The 6,763-nt window shown below is 42.3% G+C and overlaps 1 protein-coding gene across 1 annotated transcript in view; it reads left to right on the forward strand.

The window, feature by feature from the left end:
- LOC106524006 (protein turtle homolog B) overlaps positions 1–6,763 on the forward strand; it is a gene marked incomplete at its 3' end in the record, with an annotated part of 144,073 nt that overhangs the window by 50,354 nt on the left and 86,956 nt on the right.

A 6,763-nucleotide genomic window follows, 5' to 3' on the forward strand; every position in this document is an offset into this window, starting at 1 on the left:
GTGTATATATATATATATATATATACACACACACACAATAACTTAATGTAATAGATATCTGCATCCATTGAATGTTGTATTTGGAATAACCTGCTTCGTTTTAATGTGGTAAAAGGAATTGTTTGTATTTATTCCTTTCTACACACTTGGCAGATTATTTTTTCTGCACTCCACGTGTTTAATCTGTGCGCGCTCCGGCTGGGTGACAATCATCCCGTTTATGCTTTACCTTTTTTTTTTGGAAAGACAGTCTGACTGTCACCCTTTCCCACAGCACTTCCCCGCTGTACAAGGAGACAGTAAAGGCTGAGTTATAGTCGCGCTTTGGAACACGCGCGGAGTGCGAGCGCATTCGGCCGTGCGGCGTCGCGCTATGACCACAGGAGAAACGAGGTCCAGACTCAGTGAGCTTTTGTGCGTCCTGGAGCACTACTTCACCTGCATTTACAGTCGCGTCACTGCATCATGTGCCGTGGCGCGCGCTCCTCCCGCAGCAGGCAGTGTGGTCGGTCGGCATCCGACCGGAGGACGCGCCGTCACGTAAACATGTAAACAGTTCGGTGTTCATTTTCACACACCCGAGCCGGGTCCAGATAAGTTTTTTTATTTTTCCCCCCTCTTCATTTGCGCTCTCAGCCACGCTGCTTCCCGCTTCCTCTGTTTTGACTCCAGCCGGTTAAGRCATCAAAAAGAATTGCGCGGTTGGCCGGTAGACCACAGATCTCTATCATAGGACAAATTTATATCGTTTRTACCGTATATCGTTTATATCGCGCATTCCTAATCGGTAGCTATTCATTTCCTGGCTGCCTGACCACTATGAAGGATTGCCGTTCTATCAGCACTCAGACTTTTGCCTTGAGCGAGCCGGACTCGGTCTGCAAGCGGTTCTGCTGTGGGTCGCGGGCCGGCTGTGGTCCCTGGACTTTGCTGGCCAAATGGAATTGATCTTGGAGAAAGCTGATAGCATGGCTCGGCGGAATTTCTCCACACTATTTGRCTGATTAGATTCGCCACATTGAGWTGTACCAGCGGACATGAAGGCAGATGGAAAATTGTTATTGTCTGCCTGACTCTAAGCATTCTCTTCTGTTTCCAAATAACTGATTACAGAATTCGGCTCTCCCCTACATGACCTTGAGCTGTGGACTAAATTCTTCCTGGATGCTGACGTTGACTAAGGGTCTGCTGAGGGCCGTACAGAATGAACACTTAACATCCATACTCTGGACTATGGCTGCGCGGGTTTTGGGGACTTGATTCTTCTGGCTCATTTTTCAGATATTCACACAAGTGCATGCAACATTCATGGCTTCAGATACATGTCCCCCTAAACTCACTTACTCCTCTGGCTTATAAATGTGCTCTATGCAGCAGTTTTTTCATAAACACCACAATGTATCACATTGTTGATGTAATATAATTTTTTTGTTTTTTCCTCATCTTCCCTTTTGTTGTTTTTACTTTTTTCTTTGTTAAAGGTAGCACAACTTTCTCTGTCTCTGTTGCTGCATGATCTGTACACCTGTTCTCCCAAGTTTGTCATGTGTGTCTTCTTGAATGAGTGTTCTTAACTGTTTGTACAGCACATTGTGAATTTATTTCTGTGAAATGTGCTATATAAATAAAATTTTACTTACTTTACTTTACTTTGATACATCTGGATGTTTTTGTGCGTACTCGGTTTGTCTGGATTTGACCGTACACCATGTTTCAATAAGAAATCCACGCAAGTCTTTGTTCATGAGGCCCCTGGTCTGGTTGGGGCAATTCTTCACCAAATGCCCAGGGCTCCCTGAGCCCCATCAGAGATGTGGCCGCAGCGATGATGGTGTCTGCTGATGCTGTTCTGGAGGTAATTTCAGCCCCCTTATGAGCTCAGTGACTTCTTCTACCCACACTGGTCTCTGCTGCCATCTCATTTTCAGTCGCAGACCTGGTCCTTGGCGGCACGTCCTCTGTGTCCCTTCACAGAAACCATCACCATCTCTTTCACCAGTGCGTATTCCAGAGCCTCCTGAGGGGTGTGTGTGAGTGTGAGTTGTGTGTGCATGCATAGGTTGTGAGGGGACAACTCCCACACAAACTGATCCCATGCCAGTTCAGTCAGCGCATCAGGCGGCATGTGAGCATAAGCTCTCCTAGTCAGATTCTCTACATTGTTTACTAATGTCTGCAGYGATTCCCCTCCACATCTCTATCATCCAATCAGCTCCAAATATAAGAGCTCCAACCAAAAACACTGGCTGAACCACTCGTCAGSGCGTTATTCGTCCCGTTCAGCAGGATCCAGCAATAACAGACAAGACAGAGCATCCCCCGTTGGCGAGTTAAAGATCTCTTTGATCCTGCGAATAACAGTTGGCAACCACCAGTATTTCAAAACTGAGCCCTGAAAGCTTACCAGTCTGATTTACCATCATATTTGTTTTTTTTTTATCCCACATAGTCTGCTCAGTTCACGGGCAGCGCCATCTTTTTTTTGCGTCCATGATGTGTTGTGAGGCTCCTGAAGAAGTGACAGACAGACCCTCCACAGCACCTCGGACCGAGTTATCGGTAGGACCTGGTTCCGTCTTCATCTTGGTGCTGACACACTGTCCACTCGATCACTGCATAGTCCCTAGTCCTTCATGTTCAATCTTAATGCACACAGAAGTGTCCATGGGGTTCATGTGCTGCAGGTAAGGCTGCATTACAGGCATCCAGCTTCGGTGACGTTCCTTTCTGACACCCTTGTAACGCTTCTCCGTCTATTGTTGGAACTTAGATCAATAATGAATCTTTTTTATTTCAAAAAACGCTTTTATTAGCTYTTGCGGGCCACAGCCACGCCGTACAGAGATCAACCCAGAGAGACTCAAATCTCTTTTTACACCTTTTTCTTATCTCTCTCCACCTCTGTCGTAAACTGTTGTGAACACACAACTACAAAACTGCTGTATGAAATATACAACTCTAGAAATGGTACTGGAACAATCTATCTACTGAATACTCTACGGTATTTTTACTGACGTGGTAGAAAGAAAAAGAGATACACATGCTTGTTTGTGTTAGCTTCATGGCAGCAGGATATATTCTTCCTCTTTGCAAGTAAATCCTCATTCCTACCACCAGCACAACACGCCATCTAGCGGCCTAAATGTGTCATAGCAGTGTCGTAATTCAACATGAAACAAACAATAAATTCCACAATAGTTTGAACAAAATTTATAAGAAAACAAATAGGGTGTTTTTTTTTCTCTAAGTTTTTTTGTTTGTTTGTTTGTTTGTTTCTTCACCTCTACATCATCAATGGAACTAGAACCACAGAAACGTGCGTACGCCAGCCTTGGTGTTGGCATGGGGCACGTTCATTTCAGTCTCGATACATCTGGAGGTTTGCGTGGAAAAAAAGCGTAAGCAAGCTTTTTMTGCYTATGCACTGTTGATACATGAGGCCCCTGCTCACTGAGAAACAACCACCTCTCTCATTACAATGGCTAATACCTCAGCTAAATGTCCTTTTCTCCTGCAGGTAATACATTTTACATTAGCAGCAGGACAGTTTTGTCATTATTCATGTGTTTCTCTGATCCACATCTGAAGCAGAGATGATGATCTGCTTGTTTATAATGAACATGGGGTGCAGGTCCACATGTTGCATCTGATTGGTACAGATCATGGATTAATAGATGTTTTCTGACATGTTTTATTGCAAACARAGCCAATTTATTCGATTGCTTTTCAAAACATTTTGACTGAGGTTGGTCTTCAAGCAGAATAATTAGAATTATTATTTTTTATATATACACTCCTGATCAAAATCTTAAGACCAGTCAAAAAAGTGCAAGAATTTGCATTTTGCACTATTGGATCTTAAGAAGGTTCTAAGTAGAGCTTCACAATGTTAAAAGAAGAAATCAGTGCAAGAGACAAYAYBVTTTGYYCAGGGAATTTTCTGAAAACTGCATTTACACTCAAACATGATTTTTTCAGCTGATCAAAAGTTTAAGACCATAGTCTTTAAAAGCCAAAGGCTGTGCAAAAATCTGGATTCCATGTCATTTTCTGTCAAGTCTTTACACTGTCAAGACCTCCTGATGGCAAAAACAAAAAATCTCACAGACTTTGAACGTGGTAGGACTGTTGAGCTGCATAAGCAAGGCCTCTCACAACGTGCCATCGCTGCTGAAGTTGGACGCAGTAAGACAGTCATTTTGCATTTTTTAAATGATCCTGAGGGTATGGACAAAAAAAGTCAAATTGTAGACCCAAAAAAATTTCACCAGCTCTGAGCCGCAGGATCCGATTGGCTGTCCGTCAAGACACGGGACGATCCTCTACCCAAATTAAGGCCATTACTGGTGCTGACTGCAGCCCAATAACCATCAGACGGCATCTGTGAGAGAAGGGCTTCAGAAACAAAAAACGTCTTCAAAGGCCACGTCTTCTTCAACGCCACAAAATTGCCCGTTTGGACTTTGCAAGGGTGCACCAAACATGGGACATTGAAAGGTGGAAGAAAGTTGTCTTCTCTGATGAGAAAAAATTTAACCTTGATGGTCCTGATGAATTCCAACGTTACATGACAAGGAGATCCCACCTGAGATGTTTTCTACACGGCACAGTGGTGGGGGCACCATCATGATTTGGGTGCGTTTTCCTTCACTGGAACAATGGAGCTTCAGGTTGTGCAGGGGCGTCAAACAGCAGCTGGCTATGTGGAGATGTTGCAGCAGGCATCCCTCATGACTGAGGGCCCTCGTCTGTGTGGTAATGATTGGGTTTTTCAACAGGACAATGCTGCAGTTCACAATGCCCGCCTGACAAAGGAGTTCTTCCAAGAGAATAACATCACTCTTTTGGACCATCCTGCATGTTCCCCGGATCTAAACCCAACTGAGAACATTTGGGGATGGATGGCAAGGGAAGTTTACAAAAATGGACATCAGTTCCAGACAGTGGATGCCCTTCGTGAAGCCATCTTCAACACTTGGATCAACGTTCCCACTAGCCTCCTGGAAACTCTGGCATCAAGCATGCCTAAACGATTATTTGAAGTCATCAACAAGAATGGTGGAGCTACTCATTACTGAGTCCTTTTTTTGACACTTTGATTTCTGTTTTGGGGGATTTTCGGGTTTTTTTTTTTTTTTTTTTTTGAGCTATGGTCTTAAACTTTTGGTCAGCTGAAAAAATCATGTTTGAGTGTAAATGCAGTTTTCAGAAAATTCCCTGCTCAAAAGTTCTTGTCTCTTGCACTGATTTCTTCTTTTAACAATGAAGCTCTACTTAGAACCTTCTTAAGATCCAACAGTGCAAAATGCAAATTCTTGCACTTTTTTGACTGATCTTAAGATTTTGATCAGGAGTGTATTTTGGCTCCTTGTTTAAATGATTGTGACCCTGGCTTGACTTCAAAGGTTACACAGCTTCAGTGAGAACTTAGATGGTTGTATGTATGATGTTTGCTAGTAAAATTGATGAAATTAAATGTCAACTTTGGATTTCAACTAATGACTTTGTACAGAATAATACTGTATTTTTCTGCACTCACAGTCACTGTAACCATACAGGGCAGTGTTACTGTCACCAATAACAGCTGAGAGTGTGTTTTCTGTGCCTTCCTGCCAGTACTCCACAAGTCTGTCCTGCTGACAACAATAAAGTTAAATTATATTTCCACTTTACTCTGGACTAAAAGTGCTGAAAGAACTTGTATTTTTACATAATTACTCATGTTTTTGGAATGTATAAATGTATTAAAATGTTACAGTGATGGGTGCTTTAGCACAAAKATGTTTTGCAATTTGAACTACTGTTTGCTAGTTTATCCACACAATGAAAATAGACAAGAACTAGAAAGGTCACATTTTCAGTGATTTATGATTTAATGTGGAATAATACCAATGAAACAAAATGTTTTGGTATTTGAATTGCTGGCTCCAGTAAGTATAATAGTTAATAGAACACATTGATCTCATTCTTTAGGTACTGTTTTTATTCTTATAATGTTTAGCTGGTATCTAAGAAGGCTCAGGTTGCCACAGCAGGCTCTTAACAAATTTTTGTCTTGTTAGCATAAATGGTGAAGGAGCTGGCCAGTCCAGTATTTGTGTAGTTCAGTGGTCGAGAGCTCGACACAAACTGAAAGATGAGCTGACTAAAGGAAGCCTTACGAGGCGTTTAGAGGCTGGRCTTACTCCAAACCTCATATAAATCCTAGTGTGTCCTTTTCTCCCATAGGCAACAATGAGAGTTAATCTGAAAGGTACAAAGTAAAAGATGGGGATTGAAATTATTCACAACAATCTCCATGCACTGTATGCTGTTCAGCAGATGTTTACTCTGACTCATTGTCCAGCAGAGTAAAGTGTTAAGTTGAACATGCAAACACAGAAATCAGATAAAATCAGGTTAACTCTGTTGGAAATAGTTTGATCTGCAGATTATTTTGAAAGCCAACTAATTGATCCCTGCTGTCTGCATCAGATAAAGATTCTAACACTTCCTGTTCCACCTGCCTCCTGCAGCAGGAAGAAAAACAGACCCACAGGAAATCCATAATATACCTGTGTAATGTATTGTCTTACAAATCCTGAAGAGCATAATGAAGATTCAGACAGATGTATAGAATTAGAGTCCCAGCTTTCCTCTAAGGCAGTGTTTCCCAAAGTTGGGGTCGGGACCCAAAGTGGGGTCCTAAAACATCAAGGTGGGGTCCTGACAAGATTTTCTGAATTAATTACATTTTTGCCATAGTTGTTACAAAGGAGTGAGG

The sequence above is a fragment of the Austrofundulus limnaeus genome, unplaced genomic scaffold, assembly GCF_001266775.1.
Source record: "Austrofundulus limnaeus strain Quisiro unplaced genomic scaffold, Austrofundulus_limnaeus-1.0 Scaffold173, whole genome shotgun sequence".
In the NCBI taxonomy this organism is placed as follows: domain Eukaryota; kingdom Metazoa; phylum Chordata; class Actinopteri; order Cyprinodontiformes; family Rivulidae; genus Austrofundulus; species Austrofundulus limnaeus.